Source organism: Brachyhypopomus gauderio, chromosome 8, assembly GCF_052324685.1.
Source record: "Brachyhypopomus gauderio isolate BG-103 chromosome 8, BGAUD_0.2, whole genome shotgun sequence".
NCBI lineage: Eukaryota > Metazoa > Chordata > Actinopteri > Gymnotiformes > Hypopomidae > Brachyhypopomus > Brachyhypopomus gauderio.
The window spans coordinates 11,868,804-11,895,711 of NC_135218.1; the positions used below are offsets into that span (position 1 = coordinate 11,868,804).

The 26,908-nt window shown below is 40.7% G+C and overlaps 2 long non-coding RNA genes across 2 annotated transcripts; both read left to right on the forward strand.

Moving 5' to 3' along the window:
• Window positions 1-1,236: 1,236 nt before the first annotated feature.
• On the forward strand, window positions 1,237-2,921 carry LOC143521505 (uncharacterized). The gene is made up of 3 exons (XR_013132787.1): window positions 1,237-2,239; window positions 2,444-2,497; window positions 2,578-2,921. It is a non-coding gene; the product is annotated as an uncharacterized LOC143521505 (long non-coding RNA).
• Window positions 2,922-12,739: 9,818 nt separating this feature from the next.
• LOC143521504 (uncharacterized) lies at window positions 12,740-14,020 on the forward strand. Its single transcript, XR_013132786.1, has 3 exons — window positions 12,740-12,907; window positions 13,487-13,671; window positions 13,890-14,020. It is a non-coding gene; the product is annotated as an uncharacterized LOC143521504 (long non-coding RNA).
• The last annotated feature ends 12,888 nt before the right edge of the window (window positions 14,021-26,908 follow it).

The window sequence follows — 26,908 nt, forward strand, 5'->3', positions numbered from 1 at the left end:
TTAAGCTTCATTATTGTAGAGTGTATCCCTAACTCTCACCATAAGAATTTCAATGTACACATGTCCCATGGAGTGCAAATGACAAATAAACTTGAAACTTCAACTTAAACGCTTGTCGTTTGAGTCTACCCTGTGCTTTAGCCCATGTTAGAAAATAAAAACACGTGAACCCTGGTATTTTTACACTCATTTTCGCTGCTGATGTATTTATTGGTTCATTAAGGCGTAATGGTTTTGACTGAGCCATCTGGAATGGCGAAAACGGTCTCTCGCATTTAAAGCCTGGTTTATACTTTTGCGAGCGACCGTAGCGCGCGACTCCGCCCACCTCGCGCAACCCTGCACGAGCGGTGTAGACGTTGTTCTCCGAAACGATAGGTGGCAGTGGAGAATAAAAAACCCCTGCAAAACCGGTGAAAGAACATTTTTACCTGACCAGAGACCGTATATATATACACATCAGGCATCAAACGTAAATATGGCTTTGCAGTGTTGTCTGAAACGATACGTTAACAAATACGAGCCTCTTGTAATTCCAGGACGAAACATGAGAGAACGTGAAGACGTTAAGATTGGGCGTTTTGAAAATAAACAACCATTAAATAATGTGATAAAAAAGCGAATTATTTCGATTCATTTCGAGTATATGTATAAATATTTAACTGAATTAAGTTTAACGTGCTGGGAAATATTGAAATGGACCTTTAAAGTGACGAACAAGTGCTTTAATTCCACCTTGTAAAGGTGTATGAACCCGGCAAACATGACTTTGTCCATCGCGCTGAAGCGCGGCGCGCGCACGAAGTTACAAATTTCAAGAGGTGCACGACCTCGCGCACGGGCGGAGCCACAGCGATTACGTCATTTTCGCCGCAAGTATAAACCAGGCTTAAGGATCTGGCTCCATACATTAAATCCATTGACAAGACAGTCAAAAAAAATGTAATGGATTTTACTATATTTTACGGAGCCCGTAAGGTGACATCATGTATAAAAAAAATAATAACGCGTGGCCACGACTTACTAACGCGTGGGAACGAGATACTAATGTCGCCTTACCCACGCGGCAACAAAGTTTATTTTTTCACAGCAAAGCAAGCAGATCCCAGGGATGTTCGCGAACTGACTGCCCAAGGAAAGTAAACCTGGCTTTATATAAAGTAATACTTAATTATCTTGTTCGCATGCGTTAGTAAGTCGTGGCCACGCGTTATTATATTTTTTACATAATGTCACCTTACGGGCTCCGTAATATTTTATGGAGAGAATTCAGTGCCTATTCGAAAAGTAATCGCTACTAGGCAAAAATGGAAATGCAATCCACAAAATGCATTGCTTTTCCATACAAACATGCAGAATACGTGCCACAATGAAATGCAAAAGCACTATTACATTACGTTTCAATGCACTTTATCTCTTTATTGAAAAACAATACACAAGAATTACCATTCAAAACCAAAACGCTGAATTTGTGCCAGAATTGAATATAATACAGCTCGAAATGTAATCACGGCACCGAGGTATTGCTTTTCACCGTACGGTATTTCTGACATAAATGTCTCCTTTAAATGTAATGATCACGAGATTGATTTAAACACTGATGTGATGAAAACATGCCACAATGAAAAGTAAAAGCTCCAGGATTTGTATTTAAAGAAAGAAACGCTGAATTCGTGCCAGAAGCCACCCTGAAATACAATGGACTGAACGTCATTGTATTCTATTGTGTGTCTCTGCGAAGCTGTATTCATGCCAGAATGAAATCTAATCACAGTCCAATAGGAACGCTCGCCTGAATTTGGGGCGGGGCTTAGACTCCAGTCAGAAGCAATCGCTCATAGTTGGACTTGAAAGCAGCAGAAATGTCTTTTCACGACAGAATAAAAGGAAATAAACAGTCTAATTGGACAAATTGAGGCTGGTGCAGTTACAGACGACTACGTGCTTAACTTAATTATTCCCTATCTACCAACCTATCTACAACTCTAACCATCTATCTACCTATTAATCTACCTACATCTCTCTTTCTATCTATAACCATTGTGTCCTATCTATCTATATCTCTATCTCTCTATATCTCTATGTCTCTATATCTCTGTCTATCTCTATCTCTCTCTCATTTCCATGTTAACAGCACCTACACCACAACAAGGGCAAACAAGGTGGAACATGCCCAATACGTACACATGGCCATCTCAGGACACAAGACAAGGCCAGGATGTTCTTCATCATACAAATGGTGAGTTTACCTAAAACTTTACAAGCCATATACACACATGCACCTCCTTGTATCTATGTATACTGTCTATTTTATCAGCTCCATTTTGGAGCATGTTATAGTTTTTATAGATATTTGTCAGTATGTATAAATAAACACTCATATTTACAATCACTTCTTAGATTACTAAAATTAATGTTTAAATAAACCTTGTACTGTAAACAGCACACACTGCACAACAGGGACCCTCAAGGCGGTTCATCAATAATCAGTGCACATGTAAGTTTGGTCTTTAAGACAAAGTAGTTTATAAATTGCTTACAATGAGTAAAAGGATAACTTCTATCTTATTTTTGCAGCTGTAGACAGAACAGTGTTAGAGGCAGTGAGAGAGATGGACCTGAAGATTACTTACCTCACATCACTTGTTGAGTTTCTTGTGGGTGGCTGGCGAATTTTGCCCCCACAACAGGTCCAGGATGAGGAGGAAATTAAAGTTTTTCCACTAAATTCAATGGAGGCCCTAGAAGATTTAGAGAAAAGACTGTTAGACAATGGGCTGAAGCAGAGGATGGTAACTTCATTTATAGATGATTTCCCATTACAGTTTTTCTCAGTCGATTTGGTTCATTTCTCAGATCAGAATTGAAATTCTCAAAACTGTTCATTCAGTCTCCACATCACCTAATCACTTGTGCACATCATAATTGCATTTCTCATTGTGTTTCACATTTTGCAAATGTTTTTGTACATTTTGCAAATGGACATGGACAATTGTCTGTTTTTTACATTATCAATTGCTTATGTTATGTTTATTAAAATGTATTGTACGGATTGTCTGTTTGGATTGTCTTACTCTCCAAAACATTTAGTCTTTAGGTCATCGCCTTGGTCATTGCATGCAAAAGTGCTGAACATGTTGTCATAATCTCTAAGGCATCATTTTACTTTTTTTTGTTGTTACATTTTGGTAATTTTATCCTAACTTGATTAAATGATTCACATGTGAACATTCAGTTACAGTAAGAAAGGGAATTTGTGAAGGTTTAGATCAACCAATAGTTTCAATGGTTTTTGGGATTTGGACCCATAGTATTGTTAACCTTGTAAATCCTGTAAAGCGCTTTGTGACAACATATGTTGTGAAAAGTGCTATACAAATATATTTGATTTGATTTGATTTCAACCACAGGCCAGAGGTGCGTCTCATGAACTGTTACTGTAATTGGCAAACATTTTTAGATGCTAAACATTGCAGTATCACAAAGTCTCATAATGGAAACACGAGGCCATGTACAGGGTGAACAGCCAAGAAGAGGACGAAGACTATGTGGTGTAAGGCTGAAGGGACAAAACAGTAAAATAAGGGCAACAATTGTGGACCATGTTTTACATGTAAGTCATGGTCTCACAATGGCTGAAGCTGGTCGCTGGGTGCAGCTGAATATTGGAAGAACAACTGTGTCTGTGTTCAATCGTTCAAACATTTCATAGAGAAAATGTATGTAAATTCAGAAATGTGCATTCTGCTGTAATGCTGCACACTGACATTACAGTAATTCTGACATTATAAAATTTTGTGTATTGCATTTTTGCATTCTTATACCATATAGGACATAAAAATGAGCTCATAGGGGTGGCAGAGGTTCCATTTTCTGTATTTTCTCTGGAGGTTGTATGTGCTCAGGTTGTTTTGAATGTGTAGAGTAAGTTTCTAATTTTGCAGTTTTTCCAGTCAGCTGTCTGTCTTTTCTGAGTTTCAATCAGATTTGTTTTTGTCAACAAATTGCAGTGCAAACAATACAGTCAAACAATATTGCTATACAAACTTGATTCCAGGCCAATTTCTTTCTATCAGTCTCCCACATGTGTAACTTTTGTGTTCTTTGTATTTTGTGTGTAACGTAGTATTTAATTTGATATACCACAGAATATTGACTGAGAAAAACTGTAAATCAAATCTAGCTACCACCAACTCTCTGTCTCCACAAATATGGACTTGTGCTAACGGGCCGCCCAATGGAGAATGCATTACCTTTTGAGTCTTGGTCCTCCCGAGGTTTCTTCCTAATCCCCACCATCATATGGAGTTTTTCCTTGTCACTTTTGGCTTGCTATTTAGGGAACTGGACCCATACGATTGTAAAGCTGCTTTGTGACATGTTTTGTAAAAAGCGCTATATAAATAAATTTGACTTGACTGACTAGCTAGCTAGCTATCTATCTCTATCTAGCTATCTATCTCTATATCTCTGCAGAATATCTGTCAATATCTAAACATTTTCTAAAAAGAAGTGCAAATATTTTAGCCAAGATTGTATACAGTTTTATATTATTAGTAAAAATCTTCTAATCACTTACTTTAAGTCAATACAATAAATAAGATATTAACTGATTTTAAATAAGAACCCTGATTACTAAATGCAAAACATAATGCTATGTTATGAAGTGTGTCTCATGTTACGTACTAGTAAGGTTACACAACAGGTAAAATCATCCTACCTACATTTTCACTATAAGCACGTTCTGGTAAGGTTAGACAACAGGTAAAATTATCCTACCTACATTATCATCACTATAAGCACGTACTGGTAAGGTTACACAACAGGTAAAATCATCCTACCTACATTATCATCACTATAAGCACGTACTAGTAAGGTTACACAACAGGTAAAATAGTCCTACCTACATGATTGTCGAAAGCACGGTATAATTACAGGATTTATAAAGTAATATATAATGTATTTTAACATATATACGCGCTGTGGTTGAGCATCTACATTATCGCCGAAAGCACGTTATAATTACAGGATTTATAAAGTAACATATAATGTATTATAACGTATATACGCGCTGTGGTTGAGTATTTCGAAACGGTAGGACAAATTTTTACGGTAGCACAAATCCACAGATATATCTGTAAATTCGTCCTACCGCCGTGCTCTGGACAATGACGTAATTTTTCATGCGCATGCGCAGTACATCTGGTAGGTCAGTTTGACCGATAGGATAGATTTTTTCATTTTTTATTGTTGATTTTCTGTTAAATAAACATGTTAAAGGAAAATCCCTTTGACTTAATTTTGTTTTGGGGTAATAATAATATTAATTAGTTACATAAAATAATATATCAATTTTTCCAGTGTAGATTTCTGTTTGAGTCTTTAGGCTTCTTAATGGCTCATACGATCTCGCTGTTTATGTATTTCATAGCTTTAACTTGGGGAGGAAGAAGAATATAAAATCTAGCTTTAAATGTAATTTAATCTAAGAAGGTTTGATTTTAAATGCCGCATTCAGGTATTTTCAGATGCTGCATTTTAGCTATACTGTACATATGAGCAGGGTCTGAGTGGGTCACTTTTTCAGCCCGGGAGATTCATGTCCAAATTCGGCCCAAAATTATTTTTCCCTCCCAATCGGCCCAAACTAGAGATTGACATGAGCCGGCCCATCGGGAATCCTCCCGAATCTCCCGATTAGCCACTCCGGCTCTGCATATGAGTCTGGATTGCAGCGTATGAACGTCATTTTGGCATCCAAGCCTGACGTTTAAAAGATGTACTGCAGATGAATAAACACTGTATTAAATAGTCTAGGAGAGATCTCATAAGCGTCTCCGAGATGCAGGCGCGATCATGACGCAACCAGATGGGTCTGGAATGCATCTGCTGAAGGTCTTTCACGATCCACCAGAGACGTATTGCCGATGAGCACACGCTCTATTAAATCTTTCGCACTGACCATTACCTTCTGGGTGGTAGGGCGTGGTTCTGCTTTTCTCAACCCCATAGGTCTCAAAGGCTTTTTAATAGTTCCCCCTCAAAGTTACGGCCCTGATCTGAGTGGATCCTTCTCGGAACCCCATACACATAGAATCATTTCTCAGTGAGTATTTTTACCATTGTAGTGGCCTTTTGATCAGCCACTGGGTAAGCTTGGGTGAACTTGGAAAACATGTCCGTAACGACTAGTACATTCTCCAGTCCATTACTGGCCCGTTCCATAACCGTGAAATCGATGGCAAGGATTTCCAGGGGCCTAGTAGCCAACAAGCTACCCATAAAAGTTCTCACCTTAGGTTGGTTAGCTTTTGCCACAGAGCACCGCACACACTCACTACACCACTGCCAGACGTCATGCCACATCTTTGGCCAGTAGCACCTCTGCTGAACAAGATCAGTGGTATGATCCACCCCCTGGTGGCCATGGTTGTCATGCAGCCCTGTAAGAATCTCAGCTTGTAAGGCTGCTGGCAGCAATACCTGCAGGATTGCGTCTTTGGCTGATGGTAGCTGAAACTTCCTATACAGGACTCCTTCCTTCTCCACAATCCTATTCCATTGCTTTACCAACTCCCTCACCCCTGGCACTTCTTTCTTTATTTCCAGCGCAGTTGGCACCCGACCTCTTTTCCAATACACTGAAAATGCAGCAATACATGGATCTGCTGCCTGTAGGACATTTAAGTCAGCCTTACTACGGATGGGAATAGCATGTATAGCCTGAGATGCCACACATGGCATGTCCCCTTCTGCAACAGGCCCAGCTGTGGGAAACTCACAGGGAATGGAGATCCCTGCCATGCCTTCGACAAAAGAGGAGTTTGTAACAGTAGGAAGCCGTGACAGGGCATCCGCATTGCGGTTGGCTGTCCCAGGACGATACTTGATATCGTAATCAAACAAAGCTAACTGGGACACCCACCTCTGCTCCACCGCACCCAACTTTGCCGACTGCAAGTAACTCAACGGGTTGTTGTCAGTGTAGACTGTAAACTTGTGACCTAAAAGATACTCTCTAAACTTCTCCGTAACAGCCCACTTAAGAGCCAACAACTCCAGTTTCATGGAGCTGTAATTCGACATGTTACGTTCACTAGGTCGCAAGCCACGACTAGCAAACGCAATAGGTCGCAGCTGCCCCTCTTGTTCCTGGGATAGAACAGCCCCCAAACCTGCGTGGCTAGCATCAATCTCTACTACAAAGGGCAGAGTAAAGTCAGCATACCCCAACACGGGAGCACTGACCAACCTGCCCTTCAAAGCCAGAAACCCTCTCTCACAAGCTTCGTCCCAGTGGTGATCTATACGGCCCTGTCCCCCAAGCCTAGGTCGCTTCCGGGAACCCTCTAGGGTACCCACTAGTTTATGCAGGGGTGCTGCCAAGGAAGCAAACCCTTCCACAAACCGCCGGTAATATGATGCAAAGCCTAAAAAGGACCTTAGTTCTTTGACTGTGGATGGTCGATTCCACTCAGCAACTGCCCGAATCTTTTCTGGATCAGTGGATACGCCAGCGGCAGAAATCACATGACCCAAATAGTTAACTTTAGTTTGAAAGGAATTACACTTCTGCAATTTTAATTTCAAGTTGTAGTCCCGTAGGCGACCCAGGACCATCTCTAACCACTGGATGTGTTGCTGGAACGTCTGGGAGAAAATTACTACATCATCCAAGTACAATAGTAGTGCATGGAAACTCTGATCCCCAAATATGCGTTCCATTAGCCTCTGGAATGTGCCGGGCGCATTACATAACCCAAACGGCATCCGGTGGAACTCGAACAGGCCGAAGGGCGTACAAAACGCAGTCTTTTCCCTGTCCTGCTCTGCTACAGGGACCTGATTATAGCTGCTGGCTAAATCTAAGGTGCTAAACCACTTTGCTCCATTCAAGGCATCCAGTGACTCCTCTATCCTAGGCAGGGGGAATGCATCTTTACGGGTCTTGGCATTAAATTGGCGATAATCAACACACAAGTGTATGGACCCGTCTTTCTTTTGAACAACCACTATAGGGGAAGCATAAGGGCTAGTGCTGAGACTCAATTTTATTGTCTACCAGCTCCTGGATATGAGCTTTAACCAAATTGTATTGTGAAGGGGGGAGCCGCCGATATCTCTGCCTCACTGGGGCAGAGTCTAAGAGTGGAATGGTATGTTGGACCAACGTGGTACAACCTAGATCTCCATCATACTGACTAAAAACGGTCTTGTGTTTCTCCAAGAGGGCACAAGCTGTCTCCTGTTCCTCAGCTGACAGAGAAGGCAAACTAAGCTGGGAAAAATCACTGGGACCATTCTCTTCCCTCTGAACAGGCTGGATAGTGGCAACCTGATGTTGCTCGTCTCTGCAGACCTGTACGGTACTACCATTATAAAAAGACGGGACCACATGAAGTTCCCCTAGCACGACCTTGGGCTGGAGCCACCTATCTTGTGGGCCAACATTGACCACTGGTACCTGTACAACCCCATGCACCACAGATACAAAAGCAGATGGAATGAGGAGGTCACTAGGCAGCTTTCCCTCCATAAAAGACACTGGTTCCAACAACCCTGAAGAAAGAGCAGATCCCAACCCCTCACAACATGATGCAGACACTATTTTCATGGTACTTGCCGGTACTCGTACCGCTGGACCCCGCTGCACTCTGCCCATGCCTACTTTACCATCCTGTAAAGTCTGCCCCAACTGCTGGCATTCAGAGAATACGCGTTGCCACACCTGCCCTGCAGGCTGGGTCTTTAAAGAGTGGAAAAGTGCATTCCCATGTTGTACAAAAAGCTCATTGTAACATTGGCTAATGATATTCATCCCCACCAAACCAGGTGTAGAGTTATGAGTGTGAGTGTCAGCACCACTAGAGCTCTTGGTGATCAATATGCCCATTTTGGGCATAATCCTCCCCAGAATACATACATCCACTTCTAAATAGCCCAAGTAGGGTATATCTAAACCGTTAGCAACTTTTAACCATAACCAAGGGCAAGACTGAATAGTGTGCTGAAGTTGGCCTTGAAGGTGTTCTTCAAAGAACTGGGAGGTTACAGTGCTCACCATAGAGCCTGTGTCCAATAAACACAGCAAAACCACACCCCCAATCGTAACCTCCACTACCGGACACTTCCCAATCAGTTGGACTGCACTGGCTGAATCAACGCCCAAACCCTCCCCTCCCGACACTTGGGCTCATGTGTCGGGGGGGATCTAGTTTTCCTGCTGCTGAGAGATTGTGTGGTTTGACGCCCCTCTACTGCCAGTGTCAGTTCCCAACTCAGCTCTACAGAAACGGGCAATATGACCAGGTTGACTACAGCGTAAACATATAGGTCTCCCATCGGCTTGGAACCGGTATCGTGAGTCACTATTTGAAGGACCACCCCTAGAATTATTAGGCACTACAGGGGCCTCTAACCGTTTCAGAATAGCATCCAATTGGGTCTGTTGTCGTCGAAGACTTTCCTTTAACTCTGCCAATTCATCTGACGCCGGTGCACAAACAGCACTGGATCCTGCCTCGCACTCTGTTACGGCATAAGTGTTACAGGAGCGCACATGTGGCCGATGACTACCAACTGTTTCACCTTCTTCTACCCAGCGAAAAGCTTCACTGCGGATATCCAAGAAAGCTATAGTGAGGTGTGAACGAACCTGACGCCGTAGCTCCCTCCTCAGCAAACCATCACGCACATGCTCAATAAACTGGTCACGTAAAACAGAATCAGAGTTAGCAAAACAGGTAGAGTCACGACATTTTACAGCTTCCATTAGGGACATGAGAGCATGGGAATATACTCTCAAGGACTCTCCCTCACGCTGTCGCCGTTGGAAGAATTGGGTTTGAAGGCTAATGGAGGACTGAGCACACCCATACATGCTGAATAAAATACTAAAATTTTTCTCTGCCTCATCCCTTTCAGAGAGAGGACGGAACTTAACCTCAGCTCTTGCTTCTCCCTCTAGTAAGTCAAACACTATCAAAGCTTGCTCGGAACGAGGCACGGGACGTAAAACCAAGGACCGACGAACCTTCTCTACCCAGTCCTCTACAGATAGAGAGTCCACCGAAACATCCCCAGAAAACCGGGGACATCTCCTTTCCCTGGGCATATACACATAGCGCTCTGCTACCCCATTAGAGACAGACTGATTTTCGAGACCACCACTTGGGTTGGGGAACTGCACTGAAGAGCTACCTTTTCCTAAATGACCTACCTCTCTAGCTGTGGGCTGGTGAGTTGCTTCCTCCCTGAGCTTACTGTTCTCTGCCCGAAGTTGTTGGACCAGTTCAGTAAGTGCCCTCAGCTGCTCTGCTATATTTTCATCGGCCATGTTGGAAATATCAGAAGAGAAGGAGAAAAATTTAGAACTCTTAAGCACACAAAAAATACTTAATATACACAACAACACAGTATACACAGAATATATACTAATTTACAAAAAAACACAAATAAAATAGTTGCAGCCCCCTCCTGGAAGTTTGCAGTCGTCTCTGTAGGTCCCGATGGCTCCAATAATATCTTCAACCTGTGCTGGCCACTGTTTTTCCCACCACACTTAAAATACTGAGGAACACCACCTGATCCGCTTACTAAAAACAGTACAAAAGTGGAACAGCTTCCAATAACGATTATCCTGCTTGCAGCGCCAATTGTGACCGGGTGGAGGTTCCCACACCACAAATACCCAAATAAATGGGTTAGGCAAGCTGTTCTACACGTCAATAATTTTATTTAGTAACAAGTATTAAAATACTAAGATAAGACAAAGCATAGAACTAAAAATTATACACCGATGCGTGGGCAATTTAAATAAATCCACCGATTTCTAGTCAGTAATGTCGATAGAATTGCTTTGCCTATGATGTAGCTATATGAGCTTACTGCACTAGTTGTGCACACACAAAAATGTCACAACACCAAAGCTTAGAGCCAAAATAAAAGATAACACAGTAAAAACCAATGTGAAACACTCAAACCAAAGAAAAACCAAAGCTAGCATAAATTGCAGGCTTCATATAACTTATAACACGCACAGCTGGGCAATAAAAACACCTATGACTGACAATAGGGTATTGTAATCTGATGCCGCGTGCCCGTGGATAACAGCTGAGTATTACTACACAGAAAACAATTAAGAAAAATATTTAAAAAATGAATGCTACTCAAGCAGATACAAATAGTTCCTCCTACTCTAGTGTTCGCGTTTAAAGACAATGGTGGGAAAAAAACAGTGGCCTGCACAAGCCCGGCCTTGGTCCTTTATACAAGAGAAGAAAATTGAATTATTTTCTCTAGGAACAAACACTACGAGAGTAAGGTATCCTTACATGAACAATACAAGTAACCCGTTTAAGAAAACACATAAAACAGAAAACCTACCAATTAAAACACCTGGGAAAGGTGCACGCTTGGCCTGTTGAGGTGGTCCAGGTACGTCGCTATTCCACTGCGCTTCACATGCTCTAGACCGTGAGGTTGACTGGTCCCCACAACTCCCGAATAGTGAAACAAATCTACATATTAGCATCGGGATGCTACGCTCAACGCCTATAAGCAAATCACAATGGTTGGAGAGCCGTCCGGACCGGAGTGGCCTTCTATTCGACGGAAATTATGCTCAAGGTGTCTACCGCAGCCACTCGCAAATAATCCGGCTGGAGACCGGTTTCCGTAATACACTATATTCAAACACGACACTCCTGGAGACCAGAAACAGACATCACACACGCTCGCACCTGGGCCATTTAACCTCACCACCAGATCACGTGATAGATATTATTAAAATTGTGGAATATATTAAATAGAATTAAATTGCCGTGGGACAACTCCATTAACAGATTAAAAGCTCGCAAACAGTCCAGCCCTACCACACAACATTGAGCTCACGTTAAGGGCCAAATCTCTTGCTGCAGCTTATCCCACTGATCTGATCATGAGCTTGGCAGACGAACTTGTTCAGTTATTACAAATCATTCATTTCAGAAGAACAAAAATGCCCAAAAACAATGCTAAAGACCATGATAAATTTGGATTTACAGTCCACTTTCCAAATGTTTACATAGCACTCAGACTTTTTTTTGACTTTGCCAATAACAAACTGAAGAGGAACAGTCATTCTCCAGACTGGCTCGAATTAAAAATGAGCTCAGGATGAAAATGTGCCAAAATCGGTTGAATTCACTCTCCCTTCTTGCAATAGAATCAGAGTTTGTTAGACAGCTCAACTTTGATGAGTTAGTGGACGACTTTGCAAGAAGGAAGAGCAGAAAGAAACTTTTGTAGAATCCTTAGGTACGGTAGGTTGGCGCGGGGGTGGGGGGGTTGGAGTGTTGGGGGGGCCCTTTGCAAACTCCTGGCCCCGGGGCCCAGACCCCCCATAATCTGGCCCTGGGGAGATGTCACTCACTCTGTGGTGTCTTTTCCCCCCACAGAGAAACAGTAACGAGGTGTGCAGAGCACGCGGGGGAGGGTGGGTTGGCGCACGGGTGATAGGTGTTGTGTGTTGTTATTATAATAATTATTAATTTAACTAATATTATTAAACAATGAAATTATGATTATGTGGACTTTGCTTGTTTTCACATTTTTTAATTGTTCATTTGTAAAAAAAAAAAAAAAAAAAAAAATGCATGCACGCGAGCGCCCCCCTAGACAGACGGCGCCCCTAGCATTTGCCAATATTGCCTAATGGAAGGGCCAGCCCTGCCAGAGCATGCCAGAGAATGCCAGAACCAGAGCCCTATAGAGAGAGAGTCGCGTCAACTCCGTTCACTCCAATGGACCAGTTTTTTTACAGCAATGGCGGATCGTGGAGCCTGTCAATAGTTCCCGGAAGTTAGCAGCAAATACGAGCAGCGCAGTCAAACTGGAGCAGTGGACCATCTGTGATACACTTTTACAGGTTAGTACGCTTAAAAAATCAGATTGTGTATTATAAGGACATCGGAATCAAATTAGCATGTGCATTAAAATGTGAATTAAAGCATTTTAGTGAATTATCCACCTATTAATAAGCAGATTTAGGGAACTAAATCTATGCTAAGACAACGCGAATACGGTTAGCGAGATTTCACATTAACGACCGACAGCCTATTAATTGTAAATTCCTCTCTTAATGCCATTTCACCTAAACGCGATGTTTTTGCGGGGTAGCTAGTATTGGTTAAATATAACATTTGAGTGTGATTGTAGAGTGTGTTGGGTCGAGGAGGTAAAATGAAGATATCCATTTTGGAGTACCGGCTAACGTTTTATTTCCTTTTATTTTATTTATCTATCCTTTTATTTATTTTATTTTCCTTTTTATTTCGTTTTATTTATTTTTATTTTATTTTATTAACGTATTTCCTCAGTTTTTGAAACTGCTGGATATAAAATACGTATACTATTTAGTGTGATTAAGTTTTAAATATTCTATCACTTAAAGAAATAATATAATTATTAGGAGTTCATACTTATTATACCTGTGTCAACACTATAGCTGTGATCAGCAGCTATGGGCCCTGTCTTTACAGGTCCAGTGGTGCATCGTAGTGCAGGGGGCTTCCTCTTTCTGAGTGCGGGGCGATGTACAAAAATGGTGGGAACAGCATCTGTTCTCAGCCTAGTCTTGCCCTGTTTGGTTTTGATGAACTGGTCTGCCTCAAAATGTGCCTGCAGAGTGATGTGAGTTTACTCCTCACACATGACAACTCAGTTTTGTCTACCCATATACATATCCCACAGTGGGTGAATACACAGTATTAGAGAACACTTACTGGATACGTATACACTCATTACACGTATAAAAAACAACCAAGGATGTGCAACAAGTTCATATTCATATCACATCAATACTCATAATAATCATTTTCTCCTGTCTTTTTCTCCTCTCTCTCTTTAAGCCAAAGAACCATAGGGGATTCAATGGAGCCTGCAACTAGATAGCACCCTCACCCTGCACCCGAGTCTGTCTGGAGTCTTTGATTTTTTTTGTTCACTATTCTGTATTTTAATAAATCAGGCATTAAGCTTTCCAATAGTGTGTTTATTGTGAAAAGTGCAAATGCAGTGTTTGATGATTACCTCACATATATATTTGCTGTTGTAATCTTTAGTGAGGGTAAGATTGCTCCTGCTTAGTTGAGACAACCATTTTTTTCTCCTCTCAGTATCAGTGGGGAAACCATACATTTTTGCTCGATTGGAGCATCCCCATGCAACACAGCAAACCATGGTGGACACTACACAAACAACACAGAGGAAAGGAAACAGAAAAACTGCTTGACATGATATTAATATTTGAGATTATTAGAGATTTAATTAATTAATTGCTGTAAATAAGTGTGTATTAAAAAGACAAGATATATATAATTTATCAATGTATATGTCATATACTGTCTGGATGTAAATGTAATGTGTTTTAATGTACCCTTTTAAAGCATATTTCTGCACAATGAAGTCAAAGAAAATTTTCCTTCTGTCAGAAAATGTACATTAGTCATTTAGATTACTTAGGTCACCAATACCATGGGATTACAGATTAATCTAATCTGAATTTCTCACCCCTTCCTGTCCCTTTAAATATATAAATGAACGTAATATATAACAATTATAAAACAATCAAAGCATTAAACAGCAATGTGCTCTAAAATTAGCCTAAAGTTGGTCGCCATATGTTCACAATAATCCTCAAATCGCAGTTCTGTCTATGTGTTTATGCGCTCAAATTGAACTTCCTGGAACTATCGGAAGTCTCCGTGAATCACGTGACCATCAAGCGTTTTGAACTTCCGTTGTCGCGACTCTCTCTCTATACGGCTCTGGCCAGAACATGCCGAACAAGCCGGAACATGCCACATTTCACCGCGGTCAAGCTATCCGCGCTTTTGCGATTCATCCGTGCTTTAAATCTTATTGCGCCTATATGCTTGATTTTACGGTATTTCGCTGCTCACCGCATACTAAGGCTGTCTAAGCACCGAGAAACACTTTGCTATTATTTAAAGAGCTTTCTCTACATTCATAAATACTTTACTTGATTTAACTAATTTACTTGCAACATTAAACACAATTAGTAATGTATTTCAATTGCTTAATAAACACTGAACAAAATAGTTTTAATGTTTGTATTTAGTCTATTGTAGGGCTCCACTACCAGCAATAATGGACTATTGCAATGCTGCAAATGTTCAGGGCAGGGGGTTACTCCATGACTATACATGTTTTTAATAAATCTAGTCCTTATATTTGTAATGATGTTTAAATGTTTGTTTAATTCTGAGACTGTGGTTTCCTATTTGTCTGAATATTCCCATAATGCCAAAAAAATCCTACTACCACCCAAGAATGGGTAGCCTTTGCTTATCCCCGGTGCAAATATAGACAGATTCTGCTGTACCATTTTTAAAAAATCCACATTGAAGTCTTAAATGTTGTTAGGGCTTGGAGATAAACTTAAATGACAAGATTTAAAGCACTCATGTAAATAGGCTCAATTTCTCGGAAATCTCCCATAATGCCAACACAATTCCACTGCTGCATGAGAGTATACACCCTTACCTATCATCACAGTAAGTATTAACAGGTTTCACTGTATCATTTCCTCATAAATCCATTTTAGGTTCACAATGCATTTAGGCGAATTAAAGCACTCATGTCAAATAGGCTGAATTAGGACATCAATTTCTCAGAAATCACCCATAATGCCAACACAATTCCACTGCTGCATGAGAGTATACACCCTTATCTATCATCACAGTAAGTATGAACAGGTTTCACTGTACTATTTCTTCATAAATCCATTTTAGGTTCATAAAGCATTTAGGCAAATTAAAGCACTTATGTAAAATAGGCTGAATTAGGACATCAATTTCTCAGAAATCTGCCATAATGCCAAAACAATTCCACTGCTGCATGAGAGTATACACCCTTATCTATCATCACAGTAAGTATGAACAGGTTTCACTGTACCATTTCCTCATAAATCTATTTTATCTTCATACCACATTTAGGCGAATTAAAGCACTCATGTCAAATAGGCTGAATTAGGACATCAGTTTCTCAGAAATCACCCATAATGCCAACACAATTCCACTGCTGCATGAGAGAATACACCCTTATCCATCATCACAGTAAGTATGAACAGGTTTCACTGTACCATTTCCTCATAAATCCATTTTATCTTCATACCACATTTAGGCGAATTTAAGCACTCATGTCAAATAGGCTGAATTAGGACATCAATTTCCCATAATGCCAAAACAATTCCACTGCTGCATGAGAGTATGAACCCTTTACTATGACCACAGTAAGTATGAACAGGTTTCACTGTACCATTTCTTTATAAATCCATTTTAGGTTCACAATGCATTTAGGCGAATTAAAGCACTCATGTCAAATAGGCTGAATTAGGACATCAATTTCTCGGAAATCACCCATAATGCCAACACAATTCCACTGCTGAATGAGAGTATGAACCCTTACCTATCATCACAGTAAGTATTAACAGGTTTCACTGTATCATTTCCTCATAAATCCATTTTAGGTTCACAATGCATTTAGGCGAATTAAAGCACTCATGTCAAATAGGCTGAATTAGGACATCAATTTTTCGGAAATCTCCCATAATGCCAACACAATTCCACTGCTGCATGAGAGTATACACCCTTATCTATCATCACAGTAAGTATGGACAGGTTTCACTGTACCATTTCTTCATAAATCAATTTTATCTTCATACCATATTTAGGCGAATTGAAGCACTCATGTCAAATAGGCTGAAATAGGACATCAATTTCTCAGAAATCACCCATAATGCCAACACAATTCCACTGCTGCATGAGAGTATACACCCTTATCTATCATCACAGTAAGTATGGACAGGTTTCACTGTACCATTTCTTCATAAATCCATTTTAGGTTCATAATGCATTTAGGTGAATTAAAGCACTCATGTAAAATATGCTGAATTAGGACATCAATTTCTCAGAAATCTGCCATAATGCCAACACAATTCCACTGCTGCATGAGAGTATACACCCTTAACTATCATCACAGTAAGTATGAACAGGTTTCACTGTACCATTTCCTCATAAATCCATTTTATCTTCATACCACATTTAGGCGAATTAAAGCACTCATGTCAAATAGGCTGAATTAGGACATCAATTTCTCAGAAATCACCCATAATGCCAACACAATTCCACTGCTGCATGAGAGAATACACCCTTATCCATCATCACAGTAAGTATGAACAGGTTTCACTGTACCATTTCCTCATAAATCCATTTTATCTTCATACCACATTTAAGCACTCATGTCAAATAGGCTGAATTAGGACATCAATTTCCCATAATGCCAAAACAATTCCACTGCTGCATGAGAGTATGAACCCTTTACTATGACCACAGTAAGTATGAACAGGTTTCACTGTACCATTTCTTTATAAATCCATTTTAGGTTCACAATGCATTTAGGCGAATTAAAGCACTCATGTCAAATAGGCTGAATTAGGACATCAATTTCTCGGAAATCACCCATAATGCCAACACAATTACACTGCTGAATGAGAGTATGAACCCTTACCTATCATCACAGTAAGTATTAACAGGTTTCACTGTATCATTTCCTCATAAATCCATTTTAGGTTCACAATGCATTTAGGCGAATTAAAGCACTCATGTCAAATAGGCTGAATTAGGACATCAATTTCTCATAATGCCAAAACAATTCCACTGCTGCATGAGAGTATGAACCCTTTACTATGACCACAGTAAATATGAACAGGTTTCACTGTACCATTTCTTTATAAATCCATTTTAGGTTCACAATGCATTTAGGCGAATTAAAGCACTCGTGTCAAATAGGCTGAATTAGGACATCAATTTCTCGGAAATCTCCCATAATGCCAACACAATTCCACTGCTGCATGAGAGTATACACCCTTATCTATCATCACAGTAAGTATGGACAGGTTTCACTGTACCATTTCTTCATAAATCCATTTTATCTTCATACCACTTTTAGGCCAATTAAAGCACTCATGTCAAATAGGCTGAATTAGGACATCAATTTCTCAGAAATCTTCCATAATGCCAAAACAATTCCACTGCTGCATGATAGTATGAATCTTTAACTATCATCACAGTAAGTGTGGACAGATTTCACTGTACCATTTCCTCATAAATCCATTTTAGGTTCATTCTGCATTTAGGTGAATTAAAGCACTCATGTCAGATAGGCTGAATTAGGAAATCAGTTTCTCAAAAATCTCCCATAATGCCAAAACAATTCCACTGGGGTGGAATGGTCAGGGGTAATCTCTTGACTTCTTGTAATTTTAACTTTTTCTTCTTCTTCTTCTTCTTCTTCTTCGTCTTTCGGCCATTCCTGTTTAGGGGTTGCCACAGCGGGTCAAACTCCTCCATCTGGCCCTGTCTTGAGTGTCCTCCACTGACACACCAGCCACTCTCATATCCTCTACCACTGCATCCATAAACCTCCTCTTAGTTCTACCTCTCCTCCTCTTGCCTGGAAGTTCCATCCTCAAGACTCTCCTACGAATATACCTCTCCTCCCTCCTCTGTACATGTCCAAACCATCTCAATCTCGCTTCTCTAACTTTATCTTCAAAACATGCTACATGTGCTGATCCTCTAATAAAATCATTTCTGATCCTATCCTTCCTCGTCACTCCAAATGAGAATCTCAACATCTTCATCTCAGACACCTCCATCTCCCTCACCTGTCTCTTTGTCAGTGCCACTGTCTCCAGTCCATACAACATAGCAGGTCTCACTACTGTCCTATAGATCTTTCCTTTCATTCTAGCCGACACCCTTCTATCACAGATCACCCCAGACACTCTACACTACCCTGCCTGCACTCTCTTCTTTACCTCTCTTTCACTTCCTCCATTACTCTGTACCCTCGACCCTAAATAGGTAAACTCGTCAACCTTCACCAAATCAACTCCTTGTAACTGGACCTGTCCACCGTCTGCCCTATCATTCACACACATGTACTCTGTTTTACTCCTGCTCACTTTCATTCCCCTGCTCTCCAAAGCATATCTCCATCTTTCCAAGCTCACCTCCACCTGCTCCCTACTCTCACTACAGATCACAATGTCATCAGCAAACGTCATAGTCCAAGGGGACTCCTGCCTAACCTCGTTCGTCAGTCTGTCCATGACAATTGTGAACAGGAAGGGACTCAGGGCTGATCCCTGATGTAGTCCTACCCCCACTTTAAACCCGTCTGTCATTCCTACCGCACATCGCACTGCTATCACACTGTTCTCATACATATCCTGCACCACCCTCACATACTTTTCTTCTACTCCTGACTTCCTCATACAATACCACAGCTCCTGTCTTGGTACTCTATCATAAGCTTTCTCTAAGTCAACAAACACACAATGTAACTCCTTCTGTCCTTCCCTATACTTCTCCATTAACTCTCAAAACAAACATAGCATCTGTGGTGCACTTAGCTGGCATGAAACCATACTGCTGCTCACAGATCTCTACCTCTCCTCTAAGCCTAGCTTCCAATACTCTTTCCCACTGTTGACTGATCAACCTTATTCCCCTGCAATTACTAGAGCTCTGAACGTCGCCCTTATTCTTGAAAATTGGCAACATTATGCTTCGTCTGCACTCCTCAGGCATCTTCTGAACTTCCAAGATTCTGTTAAATAACCCAGTCAAAAACTCCACTGCTGTCTCTCCCAAACATTTCCATACCTCCACTGGAATATCATCCGGTCCAACTGCCTTACCACACTTCATTCTCCGAATTGTAGCCCTTACTTCCTCCTTGCTCACCTGGGGCACTTCCTAATTCACAACCTCTACCTCTTCTAACCTTCTTTCCCTTTCATTCTCTTGATTCATCAGTTCCTCAAAATACTCCTTCCACCTTCCCAAGACACTCTCCTCACCACACAACACATTTCCACCTTTATCCTTTATCATCATAACCTGCTGCACATCCTGCCCATCACGGTTTCTCTGTCTGGCCAATCTGTACAGACCCTTTGCCCCTTCCTTAGTGTCCAACTTCTCATACAGCTTGCTATATGCCTTCTCTTTAGCTTCTGCCACTGCTCTCTTTGCCTTACGACACATCTCCTTGTACCTCTGTCTACTTTCCTCATCTCGCTGAAAATCCCAATTCTTTTTAGCCAACCGCTTTCCTCTCAAACTTTCCTGAACTTCCTCATTCCACCACCACAACTCCTTGTCTATCTTCCTCTGACTTGAGGTCACACCAAGTACCTTCCTAGCCACATCCCTTACTGCATTTGAAGTCTCATCCCAGGTATCCAGAACACCACCACCATTACTGTAAAGGTATGTTTCTTTCTCAGTAGAAAGCACCTTCTTGTGTTCAGCAATGAGCGGAGGGTCACGGAGGATCACCTGGTACTAATCTTCAATTGAGCGTAACACTCTGCAGAGAAGTGTGTGGCAGGGAGCTCCCGGAACAATTGAGGAACAAACAACTCTCTTGTAAACAGGAGGAGTTTATTCGCACAGGCAGGCTGTATCTGAAATGTTCAAAGATGAGAGGGCGCTCCTCTCATTTATACATACACAGACCATCCCTTTGCACGCAAGCAGCAGGGTGGGCTCAATATTGCTATTCTAACATAGGTAATAAATCCTACCCTATATGGAAATATCACAGTCTTCTCATGCAAGCATTTTGTGCAGACTGAGCATAATTCATCTGCATGTCGCATAGTGGACAGGAAGCACAATACCTGAGAGGAAATGATAAGCCTGCTTTGACATATAAAGACCTTTCACATACAGGGTGAAGGGACCTTTCACATACAATGTGACAGGGGGTGAAATAAGGTGACAGGGGTCACAGAGAACATAAGAAAGGACACAATGTTCACAAGGTCTTGAGTTAATCATGAGTATAAAAAGACATAATATTCCTTCAATTACCCAGTACCTGCCTCACCTCATCCCTGAATTTTACACCACAGTCCTCATCCTTTAACTTCCACCACCTGATTTTAGGTTCCACTCTCACTCTCTTCCTCTTCTTCACCTCCAAAACCATCCTACATATCACCATCCTATGCTGTTTAGCTACACTCTCCCCTGGTAACACCTTGCAATCACTAACTTCTTTCAGGTTTTGTCTCCCACAGAGGATATAGTCGACCTGTGTGCATCTTCCCCCACTCTTATACGTTACCCTGTGATCTTCCTTTATCTTAAATTAAGTTTTAACTACAGCCATCTTTATCCTTTTAGCAAAATCTACCACCATTTGTCCTTCCGTATTCCTTTCATTAACACCATATCTACCCAACACCTCCTCATCACCACTGTTCCCTCCACCAACATGTCCATTTAAATCTGCTCCAATAACCACTCTCTCTTCTTTAGGAACCTTCATCTAACTCTCTCCAGAATTCTTCTTTCTCCTCCACATCACAACCTACCTGAGGAGCATAACCACTGATGACATTCATCATCACCCAATCAATCGCTAACTTTACACAGATCACCCTGTCACTTACTCTCTTTACCTCCACTACACTCTTACTAAACTCATCCTTCAGGATTACCCCTACTCCATGTCTCTTCCTGTCTACACCATGATAGAAGAGTTTGAAGCCACCACCAATGCTCCTGGCCTTGCTCCCCTTCCACTTGGTCTCCTGTACACACAGTATATCTATCTTCCTCCTCTCCATCGCATCAGCTAGCTCTCTCCTTTTGTCATAGAGCCCACATTCAACATACCAACTCTAACCTCCACCCTCCTGCTCTGCCTCCTCTCCTTCAGCTTCAGAACCCTCTTCCCTCCTCTCCTCCTCCTCCTTGTCCCAACAGTAGTCCAATTTCCACTAATGCCCTGTTGGACAACAGCACCAGTGGAGGTCGTTGTTAACCCGGGCCTCGACCGATCCGGTATGGAATTTCTATTTTTGATCCGCATCATTTGATTTGCCGCAGTTTTTACACCGGAAGCCCTTCCTGGCGCAACCCTCCCTATTTATCCGGGCTTGGGACCAGCACTAAAATACACTGGTGTGTGCACCCTAGTGGCTAGTTTATTGGCTATTTAGTTAGTGGCTATTTGACATGAGTGCTTTAATTCACCTAAATGCATTATGAACCTAAAATGGATTTATGAAAATATGGTACAGTGAAATCTGTCCAAACTTAATGTGATGATAGGTAAGGGTACATACTCTCATCCAGCAGTGGAATGATGACAAACCCGATGACAAACTCAGTTTAGGAAAAATTGAGGCCTGTGTAAGAGATATTAAATGCTGGATGTCTCTAAACTTCCTACAATTAAATGAGGACAAAACAGAAGTTCTCCTTGTGGGCCCTAAGGCCGCAAGACAGAAAATTCCAAATTTAATGCTTAATCTTGCAGACTATCCCATTACACCTGGCACAGTAGCCAAAAACCTAGGCATCATACTCGACTCCGACCTATCATTTGATAAATATATAGATAATACTACTAGGATAGCTTTTCTACATCTCCGCAATATTGCCAAATTAAGAAATGCATTATCACAGGATGATGCAGAAAAATTGGTGCACGCCTTTGTTAGCTCTAGACTAGACTACTGCAATTCACTACTGTCAGGATGTTCAAATAGGAATCTAAATAAACTTCAAATAGTTCAAAATGCCGCAGCTAGAGTTCTGACCAGAACTAGAAAATTTCAGCATATTAGACCAGTCCTATCAGCCCTGCATTGGCTCCCAGTTAAATTTCGTATTGATTTTAAAATTCTATTATTAGCATATAAAGCACTACACGGGCTTGCTCCTGAATACCTCCAGGAACTTATTTCCTACTATGAACCCCCACGTCAACTAAGATCACAGGGTGCTGGTCTGTTATTAGTTCCACAAATTAACAAGGTAACAGCAGGGGGAAGAGCCTTTTCTTATAAGGCCCCCCAGCTTTGGAATAATCTTCCTAAATGTGTCCGGGACTCTGACACAGTCACAATCTTTAAATCTAGGTTGAAAACCCACTTATTTAGTCTAGCGTTTGATAATTAATATCCCCCTTAGATAAAGGTACAGATCCAGGGGTTCATAGACGAAGGGTTTTATGGTAGACTGGGGTGCTGGTGCTGTCATCCTGTCACTGCTCGTGGTCACTCAAGTTTGTTGACGGTGCAGTGGACGGATGCCATTGTCTCAGAATGCCCCCAAGCCTATGTTACCTTCTGGTCCTGCCTTTTTTAGCTAGGCTGTAATAATTTAACTTAGTGCCGGAGTTGCTGCCACACTCCAGAAATGTTTATAATTTTACCTGTCCTGTACATGTCCTCATACAGAGCTAATTTTCCCTGTTTCATTTCTCCACATGGCTGCCCGCCTGCTTGAGGAATAATGAGATGAGGAGAGACAAGCGATCCATCCTGGGCCGGCCACCTCCTGCCTAACCGGATGCCTACACCATGATGGACATTATTACATCTTTTATATTCTGTCTAAATGGACATTATTGCATCTTTTACATTCTGTCTACATTCTGTCTATATTGTTGTTGTTGTCATGGTGACCGGTGTCGGCCAGAGGAGGATGGGCTCCCCCCCTGAGTCTTGGTTCCTCTCAAGGTTTCTTCCTCATGCAAAAACTAGGGAGTTTTTCCTTGCCACTGTCGCCTTTGGCTTGCTCACTGGGGGCTAGGACTCGGCACTTGTAAAGCTGCTTTGTGACAACAACTGTTGTAAAAAGCGCTATATAAATAAAATTTGATTTGATTTTATTTGATTTGAATTGTTTTGACATTATGGGAGATTTCTGAAAAACTGATGTCCTAATTCAGCCTATTTTACATGAGCGCTTTAATTCGACTAAATGCATTGTGAACCTAAAATGGATTTATGAAGAAATGGTACAGTGAAACCTGTTCATACTTACTGTGGTCATAGAAAAGGGTTCATACTCTCATGCAGCAGTGGAATTGTTTTGGCATTATGAGAAATTGATGTCCTAATTCAGCCTATTTGACATGAGTGCTTTAATTCGCCTAAATGCATTGTGAACCTAAAATGGATTTATGAGGAAATGATACAGTGAAACCTGTTAATACTTACTGTGATGATAGGTAAGGGTTCATACTCTCATTCAGCAGTGTAATTGTGTTGGCATTATGGGTGATTTCCGAGAAATTGATGTCCTAATTCAGCCTATTTGACATGAGTGCTTTAATTCGCCGAAATGCATTGTGAACCTAAAATGGATTTATAAAGAAATGGTACAGTGAAACCTGTTCATACTTACTGTGATGATAGATAAGGGTGTATACTCTCATGCAGCAGTGGAATTGTGTTGGCATTATGGGAGATTTCCGAGAAATTGATGTCCTAATTCAGCCTATTTGACATGAGTGCTTTAATTCGCCGAAATGCATTGTGAACCTAAAATGGATTTATAAAGAAATGATACAGTGAAACCTGTTAATACTTACTGTGATGATAGGTAAGGGTTCATACTCTCATTCAGCAGTGGAATTGTGTTGGCATTATGGGTGATTTCCGAGAAATTGATGTCCTAATTCAGCCTATTTGACATGAGTGCTTTAATTCGCCGAAATGCATTGTGAACCTAAAATGGATTTATAAAGAAATGGTACAGTGAAACCTGTTCATACTTACTGTGATGATAGATAAGGGTGTATACTCTCATGCAGCAGTGGAATTGTGTTGGCATTATGGGAGATTTCCGAGAAATTGAGCCTATTTGACATGAGTGCTTTAAATCTTGTCATTTAAGTTTATCTCCAAGCCCTAACAACATTTAAGACTTCAATGTGGATTTTTGAAAAATGGTACAGCAGAATCTGTCTATATTTGCACCGGGGATAAGCAAAGGCTACCCACTCTTGGGTGGTAGTAGGATTTTTTTGGCATTATGGGAATATTCAGACAAATAGGAAACCACAGTCTCAGAAATAAACAAACATTTAAACATCATTACAAATATAAGGACTAGATTTATTAAAAACATGTATAGTCATGGAGTAACCCCCTGCCCTGAACATTTGCAGCATTGCAATAGTCCATTATTGCTGGTAGTGGAGCCCTACAATAGACTAAATACAAACATTAAAACTATTTTGTTCAGTGTTTATTAAGCAATTGAAATACATTACTAATTGTGTTTAATGTTGCAAATAAATTAGTTAAATCAAGTAAAGTATTTATGAATGTAGAGAAAGCTCTTTAAATAATAGCAAAGTGTTTCTCGGTGCTTAGACAGCCTTAGTATGCGGTGAGCAGCGAAATACCGTAAAATCAAGCATATAGGCGCAATAAGATTTAAAGCACGGATTAATCGCAAAAGCGCGGATAGCTTGACCGCGGTCACGTGGGACACATAAAACCAAACTACCCGGGTAGATGAACATTGATGGACTTTATTTATTTCGTTTCATTTTATTCAGAGCTCTGATGTTTTTTTTTCCTTTCCTATTGAAATAGACAATCGTTTTCTCACTTGTTCTTATTAAAATAAACACCGGCAATGTTTTTCCACCTTTACTAACTGGTACATATCCTCCTCCTTGAAAAGAACCATAGATCAAGGGCGCTCAGTCAATATCTCCTGATAACTTCTAAAGAGCCACCCTTACCCTTACACAGAGAAGTGACCCCTCCTCATTAAATAACTGACTCACCAACTAAATCTCATTCTGAAACCAAGATTCAAGAAAAAGTGATTTATTTTTTAGAGATAATGTCTCTATTATTCCATATAATATAACAATGTGGTGAGAAATAATTGTGCTTATAAACCAAATTCCAGGCCAGGAGAACCTGTTTATGGAACACTGACAGTTTGGCAGGAAGTTTATCTACATTATAGTTACACCTCAGAAGGAAGTGTAGGCCACCAAAACGGGAAAAAATGTAGAGGGGAATAAAGTTCCAAATTGATGTAGGATTTTTAATGAAATTTCTAGCCCAATTAATTTTAAATGTGTTATTCATGGTAGTAAAGTCCAAAAAAATAAGTCCTCCAGATTCATATCTATTCATTACAACACTTTTCCTTATATAATGTGTACAATTCCTCCAAAGGAAGTTGAAGAGCATTTGATCGATAGTTGTACTAATTTTACCATCTAGCTGTAGTGAAACTGCAGCATAAGATAGTCTGGAAAGTCCCTCTGCTTTAGTTAATAATATTCTGCCCCACAAAGACAAATCCCTCTGTAACCACTGATTAAGCTTCTTTTAAGTTTTCTGAATGATTGGAGTAAAATTTAAGGAAGATCCTAATTTTTGATTCTTGGTGATCACAAGGCCCAAATATTTAATCTCCTCTCTTACCATAATATTGCAGATAAACTGAACATCACAGTTTTTGACTGGTAGCAGTTCACATTTTTTAATATTTAAACATAAACCAGAAGCCTTTGATGATATTGAGAGCAATGGGTATTTGATTTACATCTTTTAGAAAGAGTGTAGTATCATCGGCCAATTGACTAATAAAAATATCCCTGCCAGCTATGGAGATTCCTTGAATATTACTGTTAATAATATGAGTTGCGAGAATTTGTGTAGAAAGTAAAAATAGATAGGGAGAAAGTGGACATCCTTGCCGGATACCTCGTTTGAGGTTGAATCTGGGGGTCATACCATGTTTTAATTTGATAGAGCTATTGCTGTTAGCATACAGGGTTTGAATGGCCTTACCAAAGTAAGTACCAAAGCCAAACTTTTCTAGAGAACGAAAGATAAATTGATGTTCTATTGTGTCAAAGGCCTTATAGAAATCCAGGAAGAGAATGAAGCTGTTATCAGCTATCAAGTCAGAGTAATCAAGCACATCCAGTACAAGTCTGATGTTGAGATGTGACGATTTCTCATAAAGCCTGACTGTGTTTCGCCAATAACTGTGTC